Raw genomic sequence first — 21,382 nt, forward strand, 5'->3', positions numbered from 1 at the left:
AGGAAGGGTCTACTTCCCCATTATATGCAGACAAAAATCATTTTCTTGTCCCTCACCTGTGGAGTGTCCAGCCAATGAGATAGAACATATGGCCTGGTTTTTATCACATCACCCCAGAGGTGAAGTCTAGAACAGAGGGGTTGACACACCTAAGAAATCTCTTTCTGATCCAGTATACCTTGTGTGTGAATTAAGAATAAATTAATAAAAATTAATATTGAAAAACCAACAGCAACCCAACCCTAAATCACCTCTGTTGTGATTAGTAAGCCTAACATCTCCTGTTAAGAGTTAGGACTGTACCAAATAGAGTATTAAGAAATTTTATCCAAATTATTTCTATCTGGTAGGGGAAAAAAAGCCATATGGTATAGTTTATTGCCTTTTATGCCATTAACCATTTTCCAGTCTAACTTAGCAATCTCATTCTAACACTCCTTTATTGAATTTCCTGTAAATGCCCTGTTTTTCAAATGCTCTCGGAATCAGCCTTGCACCTTACTGATTTCTACATTAATTGATGAGTTGGGTAAAATTGTTGGCAGGTATTTATATTTGTATGAGTTATGTTTTTAACTTTTTGAAAATTATATCTCCTGCAGGATCCAACAGCCAACACTCCAACAGAGCATATAGCAGGTGTAGGTGGCCCACACCTGGTCTGTGCTGCTTTTGCATCTCTATGACCTACTCATGGAAGTGCTGCCTCTTCTCTTGACAAAAAGTACCATCATCCCTTCTCTAATGTCAATATGCACTTTGCCTTGCTTGAAGTGGGAGAAAAATAATCCTTACATTCATTCTTCGGCAAAACATTCTCCTAGAACTTCTAGGTAGCACAATTCCAGGTACCCCTAGACACCACATAAAATTCTCTTTAAATGATGACCTCTGAAGCTGTGCAATGTGGGTGTCTCTGAATCAGCCCCGCTGAGTCTTAGAAGGACAGGAAGGATCATTAAAGCATATTTGTATTTTATCCGTACTCTGAGTCTGTGGTTGTATAAATACCCATTCATCTAGAGGATAAAGAACCTACTCTAGGTCCACATATAGAATTATATAATTAATGAGGAAAGGGGTAATTATGGGCTGCTTAAATGTACATAATGAGCCTCAGTCTTTTTCATTTTTCTTGCTCTTATGCAGAGAGCCACTTCCTTCTCTGTACAAGTAACTGCATTTAGTAACTTCTTGACTGTCAGGCACTGAAGAAGCAGTGGGGGGCAGAAAGACAGACAACTGGAAAGCCCTGCTGTCTCTACTCATTCCTTTCCAGGGCATCTTTGCCTCAGAAGCAAATACTGGTTCTCCCATATAGCTCCCATATACACAGTCCATAGTATAACAGCCCCTGGTAGGAATGATCTTGCTGAATTGTTGTGGAGTGTGAAGCCACTGACCTATATTGAAGCGTGCACAGTCAACAACCCTCAGAAATGTATCATCACACCACAGAAGAGCTTTGACAAGAATGTCATCCATTATATCATACAATGCTATCTCTTTTAGGACTTCAGAAAATACCTGTCTGTCCCCAGCCTCAGGGATACTTCTGTATCTCCAAAGCCACAAATATGTTTGTATCTTATGTACACCTTACCCATATACCTCTTCTCTGAATGGCTCTAGAATTTCAGACTCAAATTTGAAGACCTTTTTTAGGTCTTCGTGGTTGGCATTTTTTTAAATTACTGTCATTTCTTGCTCCATTTTAACATCCATGCCTTTGTATTGCTTTCTTCTCTTTTCCTTTAACAGTATATTATTTCTGCCCCCCACCCCCACTCTCTTATATATACACTCATCTGTAAACTTTAGACATTTCTAGAACAAGGTAGGCAGTAGAAGAAAGAAATTATAAATTCTCTAAGTCTAGGATTTAGTACACTAGCTATTTGTCAACTTATGCCCTAATGACTCCACATATTATTCATCTATGATCCCTCCTCCCCTTATTTCCCAATCTTATTTCCCTAATTTTATCATTAGCTCTAATCAGTGGTTTATCTAATATTCAGTGAATTTTCAAGAAATCCATTTCTTGATATTAGGTAATCTTTTTAAAGTTGTCAAGAAACTGGGAGGAATTAAGGAGAATTGTTTGTTTGGAGGAAGTGGCTTCTTGAATTAGTAGGCAGTAATTTGTATATTCAAGTCTCTGTGCAGCAAAAGTAAAATTTATTACTGCAGAATATGTTTCTGATTGTGTTTTAAACTTTCACTGACCACCAGCAGCATATGAAGTACCATAAACAACAGCATTAGACCTAATTACAGCCCAGTGGGCATGCTGCCTAAAATGGTCATTTTCTTGCTTCTATCTAATATAATTCTGTTTATTTGGCCTATCCTGTCAATTTAGTTTTTATTTGTCATCTCTTATTCATCATTTTTAAAGGCCTATATCTATCAGTAAAAATTCCCAAGCAATTCTATTCATATGAAGAAAACAAAAATCTAATTTGTAGAAAAATCTGAATCCCAATTATGTTATAAATTCTGAGAGTTATTTCTCTAATAATGCATAAATACAATTTGAATATCAGTCTTTTTATTGGTTTTAATGTTGTAGATCTAGATGTTAAACTTTTTGCTTTAATTATCTCCAGAAATTTAGAAATTATTCTCTTCAGGTACATTCCTTACTAAGTGCATTATAATTTCTTGTGTATTATGATTACATGTGTAAGAGCAAAGACAGTGAAGTTTACCTTTTCCCCCAAAATGGCTACGGTACCAAGTTTTACACACGGCGAGTGCTACCCCACTTTCATCATTCAAAGTCTCTCCACTGGCCTCCTGATGCACTGACACTATGCTACCATAGCTCCCACTTTCCCTGACCCATATTCCCGGGCAGCTGTCCATGATTTGTGGCTCATGTGCAGACAATGTAAGTGGGAAGCATCATTAACATCAAACATGGGAAAAGGTCAGGAAGCAGCAATCCCTCTTCCCTTATTTAAACTGCATGAAAGCTCACAAGACAATCATATAGAAAGACATAATACAGCTCAAATAGATCATTGTGTAAGCCCCCCACACCAGTGGATAGTGTAAAATGTAAAATATAACTCATCCCCCTACCCCAAGCTGCTACTATCCCAAACCCTTCCAAGGTCTAGGGCTAGATCAAGAATTCATACTTGTGGCCAGCACAGTGGCTCATGCCTATAATCCTAGCACTCTGAGAGGCCAAAGCAGGAGGATTGCTTGAGCTCAGGAGTTTGAGACCAGCCTGAGCAAGAGTGAGACCCTGTCTCTACCAGAAAGAAAAAAAAGAAATGAAAAAAAGAAAAAGAATTCATACCTGTCATTGGCTATTTCTAAAAATTCCAGATAAGTTACAGTCATTTGGATGTGCTTTCTTTTCTGAGAATCCAAAACGGGAGTGAATGAAATCTAGGACCCCCATGAAGACATCTGAGTTACTCCAAAGCATCAGAAGAATTTCTATTCTGGTAAAATTTCCATTCTCCACCCCTTCCTTCATCTTCATGGCAGTTAGAAACTCATTAAAAAGCTTCTGGTTACACCTGACATGTATGGGCTCTATGTATCTATCCACCCTATTTCTCAAAACCCCACTACATAACATAGAAGGATAAAAAGAAACACAACTATGCTTTCTATTAGTTTCCTGAAGTTGCTATAACAAATTACCACAAACTTGGTGGCTTAAAACAATAGAAATTAATTCCCTCACAATTCTTGAAGCCAGAAGTCTGAAATCAACATAACTGGGCAGAAATCAAGGTGTCAGCAGGGTCACGCTCCCTTTGGGGGCTCTAGAGGAGAAGCCATTCTTTGCCTCTTCCAGCTTCTGATGGCTGCCAGCATTCCTTGGTTTGTAGCTGCATCATTCTAATATCTGCCTTCATGGTCACATTTCTGTTGCCTCTTCTGTCTGTAACAAATTTCCCTCCGCCTCTCTCTTATAAGGATCCTTGTGATTGCATTTAGGGCCCACCTGGGTATCCAGGATCACCTCCCATTTCAAGATCTCTAACTGAATCACATCTGCAAAGTCTTTGCCACATAAGGGAACATTCATGACTTCCAGGGATTAGGACTTGGATAACTTTGAGGGAGCCATTTTTCAGCCTACCACATGCCTAAAAAGATGTCAGGAGAAGAATCACCAGAGTTCAAGAAAGTACAATTTGTTAGAAGATTAAAACATAGGAGCAGTGGGGACTACTACAATGGAACGGAGGAAGAAGGGGATAGTAATGAAAAGTGGGCTGCTGCATGTACCCAGCTTCCCTCCTCCAACCAGACAGGAGAGCAGAGGTTATTCTCTGGAGAAATAAAATTAAAAAGGCCTCAGAGTTGTGGCCATAAAGTAGAATGGAGGAGAGGATTGTGGCACAGGACCGAAAACTAGGGGACTAACTCAAAGTCTACACAGTGAACTAAAGGACTTACACACCCCTTTCTCTGATCCACTTCCCAAAATGCCACCATAAAACCCCAAGTCAAGGAACTAAATGATTCCTCTCTGGAAAAAAAATTAAAATTTCAGAGAAATTCACCTCCAAATAATATTTGGCAACATCCCAATGGAAATACTGGTTCAGTTCCCTCCCTAAGTCCTATAGTAGCAATTCTCAAAACTTGGTTTCAGAACCTCTTTAACCCTCATAAAAATTATTGCAGACCCCAAAGAGATTTTGTTTATGCAGGTTATAGCTAACAAATTTTACCATATTAGAAATTAAAATGGGAATATTAAAAAATACTAATTTATTTCAAATTATAATGATCTACTATATAACACAAAAAACATACTTATGAAAAATAACTATATTTTGCAAAACAAAAAAATAGACTCAGTAGAAGAATGGTATTTCTGGCAACCTCTTTAATGTCTGTCTTAATAAAAGATACCTGGATTCTCATATCTGTGTCTGCATTTAACCTATTGCAACATGTTACTTTTGTTGAAATATATGGAGAAAATGTACCTATTATGGTACGGAGACCAGACCACGTAGTCTGAATGTGATCGAATTAGTGAGTCTTTATTAGCTGGCGAGCGACCACCCCTGCTCCGTCCAACAGAGTCCAGAGACAGAGAGTGGCCTCGAGCCGAAAAAGCAAAAGAGTTTTATACTTTTGTTACAAGGGTTTACGTGTCATTGTGCACATATTTTGGAATTTTTTAGTGTTGCAACAGTCTCCCTTATCCCACCATCAGGGGTCCTGGGACTAGCCTCAGACCACCTATTCTGATCGTTATCTGTCTATAAGCAAGCAAGTTATAGCAGCTGATAACATCAGTTAATTCAAAGGGCATTCTAAGCACAGTAAAGTTTACTGCCTACAACTGGTGAATTTAAACAATCAGTTATAAGTTGATTGTTTCATTCTCCCTTGTCCTTGAAACATAATTCTCTAACTCAAAGGTTAGTAGGTAACAGGTCACTCTGCAGGGGCTTTGCACACAAAATGGCTGGCTCATACAAAATGGCCGTACTATTGCTCTTCATGTTAAGATTCTAGCATAAGTATAGCCCTTAACAGTACCTTCACAGCAATATATAGTTAGAAAAGGAGTTGTCAAAACTGCAAGGGGGTTTCGGTCTAGGTCCAGTTACTCGTTGCACAAAGATCCAATTATTGAGACAACAAGGATTGCCAAGGAAGAAAGGAATTTTTAATACGACAGACGTCTCATCAGGAGAATGGGAGAAGCTGCCTCAAATCTGTCTGCAGGACTAACAGAGATCATGGGCTTTTAAAGGAGGGGCACGTGCCTTGGGACAGGTCATGTTGTAACTAAACGAGGGCTACATGCTTTGGAGGTAGGTTGTGGGGGATGGTGAATCTTCAGGAAGTCTGCCCAGGGGCCTTCGGAATCTCAGCTCCTTTGTCTTGCAGAAAATCTGCCATTTCTGGGAAACAACTCAAAAGGTCAAGTAGTTAGTTAAGGGAGAGGATTATATAGGGGTCATTGAAATTTGTTCAAGGGGGCCACTTACAAAGAAAGAATATTTTAATAATCTTTTCAGATAATTGCAGATTAAAACTACACCCCAACTTGAAAAGCAATAGTTTCTTAAAGGTTAATTGCAAGACAGAATCTGAAACTGTATCAATGAACTTTTTTACTCTGTTACATTAAAGTCTATTGGTCTATCTTGCACTTTGAATGTACCTTTTACCTATGCATGGGATTTTGTAGCATTATGCATTTCTCATTTGGAAAATCTTGGTTCACTGAGTTATACAGATCTTCCAAATGTTGACAAATTTAATTATATAACATCAAAAAAATTGTTAATTATTACCAATAATCTCATCAGAAAATTCTGTAAGTATTGGGAAGCTGTCAAGTTCCTAATGGCCAATACAAGTTTTGTAAACTTCTGATTTTTCTTGAAAGCTTGAATTTGATCATTGGCAGTTAATATTATCAGTTGTCTTCATTGAGTAACAAGTTTACTTTATTCCTTTTCAGGAAATGTCTGTCAAATACCTGCATCTGCATAACCATAGTGTTAAGTGCAGGAGCAGAGAGAGAGACAGAGAGAGAGAGAAAGAGAGAGAGAGACACACACACACACACACAAAGCCTCATGTGTAGCAAAATGCTGTTTATTTTGAGCATCTGGGTGCAGATGGGTGGAGGCCAAAGAGCATCCACCCTGAGGGAGGGGAAAGCCTTGGGTTTCATAGAGGGCTTCTCTTGGGGGAGTGGGTACCTGGAGCAGAACAGCTGCTGTAATAAATTTTTTTTAAACCACCAATTTCTGGGACCCCTGTGTCAGTCTCATCCTGCAGATATAAAGGAGGAGGCAGGTAGCTCCGTCCTTGTCAGGGGGGATAGGAATGCCGGCACAGCTGTCTGTTTTACAACCTGAGGACTCTCCAGACTCCTGCGGCTATTGTTTTACAAGCCTAAATTTTCCATTAACCACATTCTGTTCTATACATACTTTTCCCATCTGGAACAAACCTAACACATAGTTTGTCTGTCGGTCATTTTTTCAAGTAAACATGGTTTCCATGAAAAAAAAATTGTGATTTCAACTCTCAACTCAGACAATTATACCAAAGCTTTTCTGTGAGACAGCATTGCACTTCAGCATGCAGCAGAAGTGCTGTGGGCACAATTCCCATTTTCTCACATAAAATATTAAAAGATGTATACTCAATTCACAAGGCTTACTGCTTCATCAAGGTCAATCTCAAGTGAAAGTAGCATTTTTTTTTTTTACAGCAGTGTGTGGTGGTAAAGAACACTGGTATAGCTTAGTGCTATTTCCTTTGTTTAAGGCAAAGGCTTCAGCAGTTCTATCCATCACTGTTTTGCACCATTAGTGCAAATGTTAACACAGTGAAAAGAAATATAAAATCCTGCTATTAATTTGAAAATAGTTTTGACCTCATGAGCTCCCTCCAAGGTTCTCTGAGACCTCAGGTGTCCTTGAACAACACTTTGAGAATTCACTGCCCTACAATGAAGTGAACAAATCTCATTTTCATATTCTGAGAATCCAATGTGCATTTAGTGTCCCTTATATAAAATAGGAAGAGTCAATTAAAAATCAGCTGTATGTTGAGGGTTCCCTATACAATTCTCACACTCAATGATTCACTGAAAGAAAGGACTCACAGGACTCAGAAAAGCTGATATATTCATGGTTATATTTTATTACCATGAAAGGATACAGATTAAAATCAGTAGAAGGAAAAGGCACATGGGGCAAATTCCAAGAGGAACCAGGCATGAGCCTTGTGTCCCCTCCCAGTGGGGTCACATAGGGATGCACCTAATTCTCCCAGCAATGACGTGTGACACAATAAAAGTATTGCCACCCAGGAAAGCTCACTAGAGCCTTTAAGTCCAGGGTTTTTATTGAGGAGTCAGTCATGTGGGCAAGCAACATTTGTATGTCAGCTACTCAGACTTCAGATCCCCTCATCCACAGCAAAAATAGGCATTCCCTATAAATTACACTGTTAGCATCTGATCAGACTGGTACAGTGTGACCCAAGGCCTCAGGCATACAAACTCAATCTTGTCAAGGAGAATATCCCAAGGCCTCAGAGTTTATCTTCCAAGAGCCATCCAATCCTGAAGGCAAGCCTTTCTCTGAAATATACAACTCAGACCTGCTGAGTTAACCTTTTCCTGCTCAACCTGCCCCCAGTATGAAAGAAAAAGATTAAAACAAGAAGCTGAAAGGAGACACAGAAACAAATTCACAGCAGAGAAAACTTCAAATAAAGTATAATTGATCTTCTCAGTTGACAGAAGATATTGCTCTCACAAAACAATTTGAGAAGGCTACACAGAAGATTCAAGAAAGAGCTCTTCGCAATTAACCATCATCATAAAATATCCAAAATAAAGAAATCAATCAAATGGTTGAAAGTTAAAACAGAAGAAATTGCCAAGAAATTAGAACAACAAAAAAAAAGAGAGAAAAAATGATAGGAAAGGTAAAAATTATAATAATTTAAAAAATGAAAACAAAACTCTCTAGAATTGATCCAGGATAGCCAATGAATAATAGGAGCATCAAAATGAGAGAACAAGGAGGATGGTGGAGAGAAATAGTCCACAGAAACAATACAAGACATTTTTCTATAACTGAAAGATGAGTGCCTGCAGTCTGAAAGGGCCAATGAACTGACTTGAACAATGAAAGAACATGCATCATTTCAAAATTTCAGAATGCCAGAGATAATGAGAAGATCCTAAAAGCTTCCAGAGAGAAAAAGCTTGTCAATATAAAAGAATGAGAATGAGAATGGTATCAGATTTCACAACAGCAATACTGAATACTAGAAGATGGTGGAACAATGCTTCACAATCTAAGACGAAATATTTTTCTACTTAAAATTCTGTCAAAGCCCAAATATCAATCCAGTGTGATGATAAAATAGAGACAAGTTTATACACAAAATGGATTTTAAAAATGAATATTCCATGCACTCTTTATGCTTTAGCAAACAAGGGAGTCAGGAAAGAGAAATGCATAGATTATAGGCTCCAACAAAGGAGACCCTGAGTATCAAAGAAAGGCCCCACAGTGGTCACAGGCATTACTTTGTTTTCCAATACAAATAAGACAACCATACAATATCTCTTTGCTAGGACAGTACCAGTTTATGCAAGTTGGTCACAAAACCTCCCTTAACTCCCAGTCACCATCCCCACAATCTGGGGCAGAATGTGTTTCTTTTTATTTTCCCAAAGCTAAACATTACATGAAGAGCAGAGAAAGATGAGAAGATGTGGGCAAAATACCTTCTGAAAGCTATGCTTTATTATCCACTAGGAATAGCTTTAAGTGCTTTTCATGCAACGTCTCATTTTAACTTCTCAAGAGGTCCATGGGAACTTTCTTATCTCCATATTTCCAATGAAAAAATTGTGTTGCAAAAACGTTAATATTTTGCCCAAGTTCACAGACTAGTAACTGGTGGAGCTTGGATTTGAACACATGTAGACTTCAGTGCCCTTCCCCGTAACCATAAACCATACTGTCTCCATTGCAGCAAATATGGAAAAGAACATAGTGGTAGAAATTGTAGCAGTAGCAAATGTCTTGAATATCCAAAAAGCAACCTGCAGATAGATTCCAAGGCACTACTTAAAAACTCCTGTACTCTTCTATGCTGAACATCCACCTTTTCTTTCAAATAACACCAGCTAGAACTGGCTGAATGGCTTGAACATAGTAAGAACTTAATAAATATTAGTTGGTTGAATTAACTCAACAATCTCAACAATGCACCTATCCAAAATATCTTAAACGCTAAAATATTTTCATAGTTAGTGTACAAAGTTAATAGCAGCTTGATTTATAGTCAACAATTTGTTCCTTGTGAAAAAGATCTTATCATAAAGTAGATCTCATATGCAGAATCATCCCAAGTCAGTAATAGTATGATTTTAAGCATAAAGATTATGGGAGAAAATAGTATTACCTTTTTAACTGATATAGTAAATTGTCTAGGTTTTGAAATATTTCATTTCTGTTCAAGCTGTAATTTGGAAAATATATGCTGGCAAACACTGAAACAAAAATTGTCTTGATTAGTAACCATATTTTATAGAATCAAGTTTTTATTTAAAATTTTAAGCTATCATCAATAAGGAAAAAGACATATAATAACACACTTAAAACATTTAAAAGTTATTTTTCAGCATAAATAGTTATGAAACTTATATTTCAAATATTATATATACTCCACATATTTAATCCCATTTATTTATTCTATAAAGGAAGAAGGACAGTTTCTAATTTCACAGAACATTAGTGTATACTTTCAAAGTACTGATTTTGTCTTTGACAGAGTTATTTCATCCCATTAGAAAATTATGGCTTAGAAGTTATTAAAAACATAGCAAAATATTACATGTACACGATCGCAATTTATTACTGAGCTTTCTCAATTTCATTCTCTCTAGATTTCCATTTTCCTTTATGCAGACTGCCAGACATGCCACGCTACAAAGAAGTAATGATCAGAAATTTTAATTTGTTAATTGGATTGGAAGAATTTTCAGAATCATTATTCGGACCACTGGTACATTTCAAGTTATATTTAGTTACATATTCTAGGAACAAAAGTAAATATAACTGAAAATATTCACCTATGTTCATGAATTTATCCTTTGTGAAACTTTCATGGAATTATTCAAACCAAATCATAAATAATAAAATTCTTCAAAGTTTACCATGACTAGCAAGTGGTGTTGGTGTCCCTAAGTTGTTTTTATTTCCCAAATTCAACTAAAGATGGAAATTAACTTTATTTTTAAAGGTGGTAGTATCCTATCACAAACATATTGCATGATATTTTTTTAGAACAAGCAAAGTGGAATAATGAAGAGAAAGTCTCAGAAAACTCAAATTATTCTTGATCTGTTTAATCTGGAAAAAGCAAAAGACATCATATGGAGTAATTCACGTACAAACACTTTTTAAACTGCACATTAGCATTCTGCAAACTAAAGGTATTATTTATTTGGAAATCTTGACACATTTTTCTCCTTTAATTGTTCAGCACCCGAAAAGATAAAACATAAATCCTTAGAATTTTGGAACTGAACAAGCCCTAAATAATTTTGTCCTTCTGAAAAAGGTGAAGTGGGCTGTATAACCAGTTGACATCAGAACTGAGGCTAGGTGTCTATCATTTCACTCATTTTTCACTTGCACATTCATTTCTATAACATTTCTACATTGTTTCTATATTGGCTTTTACTTAATACACATATTTCTTGATTGAACATGTCAGCCATTTCCTTGCTGATTTGAGGATTTTTATAAAAGTGCAACAATAAATCACTGAAGGGTTTTAAATGAGAAAATGGCATGACCTAACTTACATTTTAAAAAAAAGTCTGTCCACTCTATGGGGAAAGGCACAGGAAGAAGTAAGAGCAGACGCCAGGAGACACACAGTATTGAGATGATATAGGTAGGAGTAGAGTAGAGCTCTATAGATGGTGAGAAGTGACAGATTTAAGATATATTTGAAAGTAAAATCCATAAGATTTAGTGATAAATTTGATGTGTGATGAGAAAAAGAATAACCCTTGGTTTTAGCATTTTATTAACTAGGGATAATTTTGTTTTGAGTAATTTTTTTCTCTATGTATAGAGAATTTGAGTCTTTGTTGTATTACAGTAAACTTTACTTGTCCTATTGTTCTATAATTCAATTTTCCCCACACTTTATCAATCTTTCAGTACAATTGATTTCACATTATCGTTCATACTGTGCTCTTGTCCCACCTACCTCAAAGGAATTATTTCAAAGGGACTCTCTCCAAGGCCTGGAGAAGCAGAGGCCTCATACAAGAATTAAATGAAAATAAAGCCAAATTCCCCCACATCTATTAATTTACTAAATGGTTTACAGATGGTTTAGGTGGTATCATTTCTGAAAGAAGAACGGCTGACAAGATCAGTGGGTTCCTGGGTTCCATTAACAAAAGATTCTGATTCAATGAAATTTAGACATTTGTACATTTTAAAAGGCACTACAGGGAGTTTTATAAAATCAATGAATTAGAGACTTTATAAAGTCCCAGTTCCAATTTCACACTGTAAAGTAGGATAACCATGTAAAACAACTAGTTGGCAACATCAGAATGGTACTGGACTGGTTGAGGCATCAAAAAACAAGACCCAGAAAATAAACACGCTGTGTCTTGTGATAAGCAGAGTAGCTGCACTTTACCTAGTAAGCAAAGCTGGAGTCCCATCCCACTGAGAAGACCCAATGGCTGTTGAACACAAAATCAGTAACCAGAATTCATTCCTTAAATAATGTACATTCTTCAAGGTACTTACACACAGAGAAAAATGAGAAATTATGTGATAAGGAGTCCTCATTCTCTAGGTATGTGGTAATATTCTCCTTTTAGATATGTGTAAACAATCTCTACCCTTTGGTTGAGTCTCAGATTTTACCCAAAGATTTTCATGCCTTTCTGTAAAAATGGAAATTAGGAATCAAGAGAAAATTATTAAGCTCCAGATTTCTCTATTTCTCTAACTTGGCAATGAAGCAGTAGCATGAGATGTCAGAAATACTTAGAATTCAGGCACAAATTTAACTCTGCAGACCTTATCCATTTGTGGTTACAATAGTCGTCTCCTACAGACTTCACAGAAATGTTCAAAATCATCTGATTTTTTAAAATAATTATCTCATATGATCCTTACATTACTTTGAAGAGTGATTCCCTTTTGGGTTTTTCATAGATGTCACTTCCTACAGATACATGTTGATGGAGAGACAGAGGAATTACTCAATTAAGAGGTAGAGACAGTCAACCACAGTAGTCCAGGCCTGTGACCAAGAGTTAAACTTTTTTGGTGTCCACCGAATCCCACCCCTAGTCCCACCAGGTTCCTCTCCAACAAGACAGGTCTGCTTCTGACAGGCCTTCACATCACAAAGAGGAGGCTTCCTCTCATTCCCTTATTTCTACCTTGGGGATGTAGTGGGTCAACTTGTCTAGCTTTCTTTAGAAAAGAAGTTACATAAATAAGAACTTTCTTCCGGTTAGGATGTGCTGATGAGAACAAAGTTATCTTAGATTCCTAATATATTTTGAGAGAGTGCATGCTAACAGTTAAACACTAAATATCAATATACCTTTTGTTTTTATTTTTTCAAGGGGTGAAAAATAATATGAAGCTGAATAACTTATCAAAATATCAATATGTTTTTAATTCTCCAATTCATAGATATTTTCCTCCTTCATTCCAAGCCGTTTCTAAGTTTATGTTTTTCCTTGCCTTGCTTCAAGTGCTTTTGTGTCCAAATATAAAATACAAACTATTAGGATAACACCCCTCCTGGCTTTCTCCTGACTTTTATATTCAAAAACTTAAAGTCATGTAAGAGATTACTGGGTCATTCCCAGAGAAAAGGAAGAAGGAGCTTGAGGGAGGGGAAGGGGGTAGAGAGAAGAATTAGGAGAGCTTCTCTGAAAGAGTGGGAAGAGCAAGTGGAGGACTGTGGAGAACCCCCAGTACTTTTGGAACTATTGGCAAGAAAAGAGCCTTAGTAATGACTAAGATTGAGTTTCTGGGCAATCCACCATTATGGGAGCTTGGAGAAAATCTGACTTAAAAAAATAAAGGGGATATAACAATTTCTTATTTCCTTGTGTTATAGAATAAATAATAAATCTTCACAATAACAATATTTGGTAGCAAAATTCTCTACTTATATACCTTACTCTTTCAGGTTTAAATGACCAGACAGAACTCTTTCAGAAAACCACTGATCAACATTTTCAATGTAAAGAAAGGTCATCTATAGAACCACCCAGAGATTTCATGCAGTGGCCACCCCAAAAACATACCTTGTGTATACATTAAAGAGAATAAAGTCTAATAAAGTGCTCTGAGTTAGACATAGCCAATCACCACTTCTCACGCACAGTGGAATAAAACCAAAAAGGAATGAAATATAAAAATCCAGCCTCCATGTCTGAAAGCATCTTGTGAAGAGTACCTCGTAAAGATATTAATATAATATACACTTACTGAACAAAGAAGTCACTCAAAATGAATTCAGTTAACACACAATGCAACTATGATTCAAGTATTTTTCTCCTTCTTTTGAATATAGAACTTAAGAAGATTCCTAGGTTAATCTCACTGATATGCAATGTTGAGAGTAAAGGAGATTAAAGTGTTTTAAGAGTATTCAAGTGGTTTACCTGTTTACTTTTATAAAGCAAGTTATAAATACCCACTCTTTCTTACACCTCCTGAATCTCTCTCCCACCCTCTTGTGTCTTATTCACTTCCTGTTTTTATTCAACCATGCTTAATTGAGTAAGCCTTAAGATCTAAATACAAGATTTTGAAAAATATTTTCCTTTCTATATAGTCAGCCAACTTTGCCCTTGCCCAAACCCACTCCACAGGGAGTGAAGAAATTCTTCCACAACCTTATCCTGAACTGATTCTTCATTGAAAGAGGAGTACATGTGTGTTTAATATATTTTAAGTTCCCTCAAAAAGGAAGTTTGTGCACCTGTGATAAATTATCACTCAATATATGACATCTCTGACTTCCACAGAACCAGATGGCTAACTTCCCCAAAAATTTCAATGCCACAGAGCATTTCTTGTGACTTGATACCAAGCCACACCTAAAGGTTAAAGCTAGAACACACAATTATGAATTAGGCCAACCAGTAACCAGGGACTGTCCCTGGAAAGAAAACATACAGAAGACCCTATGCTTGACAGACTTTTTTTTTTTTTTTTTTTTTTTTGAGACAGAGTCTCACTCTGTTGCCCAGGCTAGAATGAGTGCCGTGGCATCAGCCTAGCTCACAGCAACCTCAAACTCCTGGGCTCAAGGGATCCTTCTGCCTCAGCCTCCCGAGTAGCTGGGACTACAGGCATGTGCCACCATGCCTGGCTAATTTTTTCCATATATATTTTTAGTTGTCCATATAATTTCTTTCTGTTTTTTAGTAAAGACGGGGTCTCGCTCTTGCTCAGGCTGGTCTCGAACTCCTGAGCTCCAATGATCCGCCTGCCTCGGCCTCCCAGAGTGCTAGGATTATAGGCGTGAGCCACCGCACCCGGCCCTTTGACAGATGTTTTTAATGTACATATCAGGAAGATACATAATCACCTAAATTTCAGGATTAGACATTTTTTTTACAACTTTCAGAAGATAAGTTTTCTCTGAAAACCTCAGTGAGGTAGACTCCTTGACAAGACAATTGCAGCCACCAAAAGAAAGAGTGTAAAAGACATTCACTGCTTAAAATGGTGAGTTTGCCCTGGGAAGTTGCATTATTCACAAAGCAGTAGAGACTATGGAACACAAATTGAACTAGTGATCAAAAAGTATGTCCTAGTAAGACTGTAACTAAGTCTCTAAGGGTCTTCCCAGATTTTCCATCTGTAAAATGGACAAAATCGTTTCAAATCTATTTCACAGGCACATATCAAAATAGATATATAGGTAGATATATGTATATATGCAGGGTTTTGTTCTTATTGGTTAGTACTGAAGGCCCACGTCTACTCCTTAGTTCTTTAGCGACCTGGATCTCAAACAGATCATTTGTTGAGCTATTAAGGCACAGACAGATCATTCGAGGGATTCAAATCCTATTATTGGTTAAAGGTATCCAGTGGTTCCTTTTACATGCATTTTATCAAACTGGAATCATAAGATCAACAAATTACCTTTCATTTTCAACTATAATTAAATAGTAAATTGATCCTGAAATGTTTTGTTAGGATGCAATCAATCTTTTAAAAAATATTGTGTATATATATGTGTACATATTTCTTAGCTAAGCCTCTAAGAGGGCCAAGATTCAAGTGCAATAAGCACATCTGGCCACCTAGATCTTGATTTGTAAATACTACTCCACTCACAGTAACAGGGAACCCTTAGAGAAATGGTTGATTCCAGGGCTAGAAGAAGGAAAGTATAAGATGACCTGAGAATATCTTGTTGCTCAGAAAGTAAGGAGTGTTCAAAATATGACCAAAACTAAGAAAGTTTCAGCATTAAAATAAATAATAACAGTACCAGATTATAATACATTGGATAAAATAATAATCTGTTAGTCTATATTGAAATTTAAGAAAAAGGAAGGAGAGAAAGAAGAGAGGGATGTGGGGAGAAGGAAAAGGCTTTTTCATGGTAGAATGCCAACTAGTAATAGTAGTTAAAATAATGAGGTTAGAAAAATCATTATTCTTCAAACATAATAGTAATAATTGATAGATGCATTTCTGAGAGAGCTATGAGAAGTCAGCTGTCTCCCTCCCTGGCTGGATTTGGATGAGGAAGCATGTAATCCTGGCAGTAGTCGGCAGACATATTGTAGCATCTTGTACTGTCTCAACATCCTTTTCGGCTCCTAACCTTGGGATAAAGATGAAGCCAAGAGAGAAGAATAGCAAAATGGTGGGAAAATGGGCCCTCTGTGCCATTTTTGAGTTGAAGAATCTAATCAATCTTAAGTCTGCCCTAACTCAGGGTTTCTAGTTACATAAACCATTAAATTACCTTTATCATTTCTTACCTCAGCTTTCTTGTGACTAAGCAAAGTACACTTATTGATACAGACTTGTGATCATAAAGTTTAAGCTTGTCTTTTTATAAGTTTGGTTTCTATGACACAGTTCAATAGAATCTGTTTAACATCTATTCTTGTCACTACACAGACCTTAGACATTTTGATGCACAAGTCTCATTATTTGTGGATGGTTTTGAATATAATAAATAACTGCAAGTCAATGTATAATGTACAATGCAAATATTGAAAGCCCTGTGAGTCTCTGAGTTGAGAAGATCCGATTAATGGCAGCTACAGTGATTGTGCCAAAATATGATTATAAGTAATGTCCCTAAATCCCAGTAAACCACCTACAAGATAACCAATAGCTTTCTTTTGTTTTTTTCCCTACCCAAAATTTTCCTCAGAAATATATATGAAAGCTATATCTAAATGTGGTTTTGAAACTGAAAGGTCCTTCCAGGTGTGAGAGAGAGAGAGAGAGAGAGAGAGAGTGTGTGTGTGTGTGTGTGTGTTGCTTTACTGTGAAAGAGAAATATACAGAGTTACATCAGTGGCATTCTGGTTTTGCCCAATAGTTGCAATCTACATTAGCATGATCTCTGCTATTTCATCTCCCCACATTTTTCCTTCTTTCTTTCTCTCTTCTTACCTCTTCTCCTAGTCGTCTTTCCTGCATATTCTTCTTTAATATGGTATTCTTTGGGAGGTCATTCAACAGCTTTCATAATTCTCCTTAAAGGTTTTGGTCCTTGGAATATATGGATACTTTCAGTGACAATTAATAAGCACATCCTCAGTACAGATTCTCCCTCCTTGGCTTAATAATATGAAAAGTACTAGAATATGGGAATGGCCTGACTGGGAATTAGACATCATTAAAGAAAGAAAGTACAAATAAATCATGAAAATTATTTCTATGTCCAGTCTAAAATCCTGGCTCAGGTAACCGATTGCTGAAATAATGATAAATTAATTCATTTTCTAAATTCTGCTAGCAAGAGACATTTCTCCAAAAAGAATGAAAAGAAAAATGGCAAGTTGGCCTTTACATTTTAAAAATATTTTTTCTTTCAAAATCAAACAAGGGAAAACTCACCCACATTCTTTTGATTAGCTAATTTGTTAAACACATATGGCAGGCTATACTTCGAAGAATTTTCAGTAATCAACTACTCCAGATAAAAAAAGGAATCCCCCAAAACAAGTAGTAACTGGCTTTTATACTTATTATTGCTTTCTAAAAAGTGTTTTTCGCTTTGTCTTTAAAAGCTCTTTATTTCCAAGCTCAGTTTGAACAAAACTAAAGAATAATGAAAAATTATTTCATTATCAGTTTAGTAGAATATGTTGAGTTACACTCAAAAAGAACATATCTTCACATTTTTAATAAAAATTTTATGGATTCAAGGAGAATAGGGAAATGTCTATTGGATTAGAATAAAAATATAGGGAAGCCCTGAATTATTTCAAATACTCTGCTACATTAAATGCCTAGTGCATTTATCCTTATTATCAGGTCTTTTTGAATATAAATTGATGATTAGACAAACAAATAGACACGGCCTTTGGTTTCCTAATCTCCAAAATAAGGTGGTTAGATTAATACTGTTCTCTTGCTACAAATAAAAAAAAAATCTGTGACTCACATTTGTGTCTTCTCATTTCCAGGTAAGTAGTGATATTACTACAGACTGCTTGGTGGATGGTAAATGTCAAAAAGTACTTTATAAATTCTAAAAAAATAATGGCAATAGTAGTGACATATTCTATGAATCTTCCAAACACCCAAATCAAAGGGAAAAGATAAAAGGGCAACTAAATAACAAAATCAAAAAGAAAGAAAGAAAGAAAGAAGGAAGGGAGGGAGGAAGGAAGGAAGGAAGGAAGGAAGGAAGGAAGGAAGGAAGGAAGGAAGGAAGGAAGGAAGGAAGGAAAGAAAGAAAGAAAAAAAACCATAATGAGATATCACTTAACTCCAATGAGAATGGCTGTTATCAAAAAGTCCCAAAACAACAAATGTTGGTGTAGATACTGAGAGATAGGAACACTCATATGTTGCTGATGGTACTGTAAACTAGTACAATCTCTATGGAAAGTAGTATGGAGATACATCAAAGAACCAAACGTAGACCTACCATTTGATCCAGCAATCCCACTACTGGGTATATACCCAAAGAAAAAAAAGACATTCTATAAAAAAGATACTTGCACTCAAATCTTTATAGCAGCACAATTCACAATTGCAAAGATGTGGAAATAACCCAAGTGCCCATCAGTATATAAGTGGATTAATAAAATGTGGTATTTGTATACCATGGAGTACTACTCACTACTCACGCATAAAAAAAAGTGGTGAACTAATACCTCTTATATTAACCTAGATGGAACTGGAGACCATTCTTCTAAGTGAAGTATCATACGAATGGAAAAACAAACACCACAGCTACTCACCATTAAATTGGAATTAATCGATCAACATGTATGTGCACATACGGAAACAACATTCATCGGAAATCAAGCAGGTGGGAGAGGGGAGGACAGGATGGGTAAATTCACACCTAATGGGTACAATGCACACTATCTGAGGGATGGGCACACTTATAACTTTGACTCAAATGGTACAAAAGCAATTTATGTAACCAAAACATTTGTACCCTCATAATATTCTGAAATAAAAATAAATAAATAAATAAATACAAATAAATAAATACTAAATCCTATCAACCATTGATAACACTTATAGCAAGTAGATGACAAGATGTTCCCAAGAACCCCAAAATAGAAACATATGAAGACAAACCATCAACATCCACAAGACACCTGCTTGATATCAACGTCTGTATGGGAGGAAGCAAAGGGTACTCACAGAGCAAATGAGGAACCTGAGACTAGGAGAGCCCCCAAATTGCCAGTGAGTATTCCCTGGAAAGCATGGCAGACCAATTTGAGAATAGAGGCTGAAACTAGCAAAGCTTCCAAATCTAAAACAGGTGAGAGAAAGAATTATTTGGTAAGCTTTGAAGACACTGAAGCAGTTTATGAACTTTTGGCAGTGATCAGCTGGGGCTCTCTTCCAGGACAGAGCCCCCACATTGAGAAGAAACTGCTGGGAGTAGATCACATTGAATGGGGTAGCTATGATAGAGACAGAGGAAGAGAAAGGGGCTTATGGAAGGAGGCCAGACAGTCTCAGAAAGTAAGTCACCATGTTGTCTGACACTACCTAAAAACAATAGTGAAAACATGTGAAGTTAGAAATACTATCCTGACCCATACCTCCTTTCAAAAGTTGAGAAAAACTGGTTGCATATAAAAGTTTGGAAGGATTAAAGTCAAATTCCATATGTTAATTGAGATAAAGGAGACTAAGGAGCAGAAAAACACTATGAATGATGAAAGCGTGCCAGAAAGATGTGCTTACATATCAGACTAAAACTACTTCAAAATGAGCTAAGAGATACTAAGAAATGGTACAAGATATGAAAGAACAAAATCAGAATCAGAAAAACTCACAAATGAAGTGACAGAGCTCATAAAACTTTTAAAAAACTATTTCAGTAATGCAGAATAAACTTGAAGGAGCAGAAAAGCAAATAAAGATGACACACAATGTCTTATGAGAATTATAAGATGAAAAGGATTATTTTAAAAAATAAAAAGGAATTGAGACAAAAATCAAAAAGAAATGAAGACAAAGTTAAACAGGATTTAAAAGAAAGTGGCAAATATTGAACATAAGCAAAGAAGATTCAATAGTGATAATAGGAGTCCCCGAAAAAATGAAACCTAAGCAAGATTTGAGAATATTTACTGAAAACAGTGACAAAACTTTCCTTAAAAATTTCCCTGAAACTATATATTGAGTTCCATAATTACCAATACCAAGACATGCACTAGTAAAATTATTGGGATTTAAGGAAAGAGAAATATCCTTTGGGCATTTAAAAAAAGAAGTAATTTATAAAGAAAAGAAAACTAGATTGCCATCTCATTCACTGTCATCTTCTTGCATTGCTTTGTACCACAAGAAAATGAGGTAACATAGTTAAGATATTCTAAGAAAGAAAACGTGAGTCAAGGATTTTATCCAGCCCAAATGGACATTCAAATGTAAAAGGCACAGACAAATTGATAGCAATGTAAAAAACAGGGAATAGTGTTCCCATGAGCCCTTCTACTAGAATCTACTAGAGAACAAGCTTCGCACAACCTGAATGGCCAGAGAGAGATTACCATAAGACATAGTGGTAAGGATTAGAGTTTCCAGTAGAACTAAAACCAAATAAGTATCTGAGAGAAAGAGAGAGAATATAGTATTGATGGCTATAAGCTCAGACAACGTACATGGCACAATTATTTAAAATAGGGAGAAGGGATAGCCAGCATAGGGAGAACATATGAAGAGAAAAATTTTAATTGTTTGGAGTAATCATATTGGCGGTAGTAGTATCAGCATTGCTATTATGAGTTTGTTGTGGCATAATGTAGAATAAAGTTAGTAATTATGGAATTCTCAGTGTAGAAGAAAGGAGATACAAGTATAATAAGTAAGAAGTTAATTAAAAGCCCTATAGTAGCACAAAGTATTCCTAGGGCTCAGATTGTGGTCTTGAAATATCATTTCCACTAAAACAAACCAGGGCTTCTTAAAACATGATTCTCAATAGAGTAATAGTGTCCCAAGGGGAAGAAAACTGGTTTAGGGAGGATGAAAAAAATCTTACAATTGTTTGTGACCCTCTAAAGTTCAACCAAACCAAAAAAAATCTTATTTCTTAGTATTTAATTTCTTTCATTAAAGATATATTAATTTAATTTTAGTTTAAT

General features: G+C 36.2%; 1 long non-coding RNA gene across 3 annotated transcripts in view; it reads right to left on the bottom strand.

Moving 5' to 3' along the window:
* The window catches only part of LOC123648394, a 184,203-nt gene that overhangs the window by 106,874 nt on the left and 55,947 nt on the right, over positions 1–21,382 (bottom strand). Inside the window, exon 5 of one of the 3 annotated variants that reach the window (XR_006738607.1) lies at positions 17,264–17,303. The exons of the other annotated variants lie outside the window; for them this stretch is intronic. This is a non-coding gene — a long non-coding RNA (uncharacterized LOC123648394). Of the gene's footprint in view, positions 1–17,263; positions 17,304–21,382 lie in introns of those variants that run through there. 3 annotated transcript variants of the gene reach the window in all.

The sequence above is a fragment of the Lemur catta genome, chromosome 12 (genome assembly GCF_020740605.2).
Source record: "Lemur catta isolate mLemCat1 chromosome 12, mLemCat1.pri, whole genome shotgun sequence".
NCBI classification, from domain to species: domain Eukaryota; kingdom Metazoa; phylum Chordata; class Mammalia; order Primates; family Lemuridae; genus Lemur; species Lemur catta.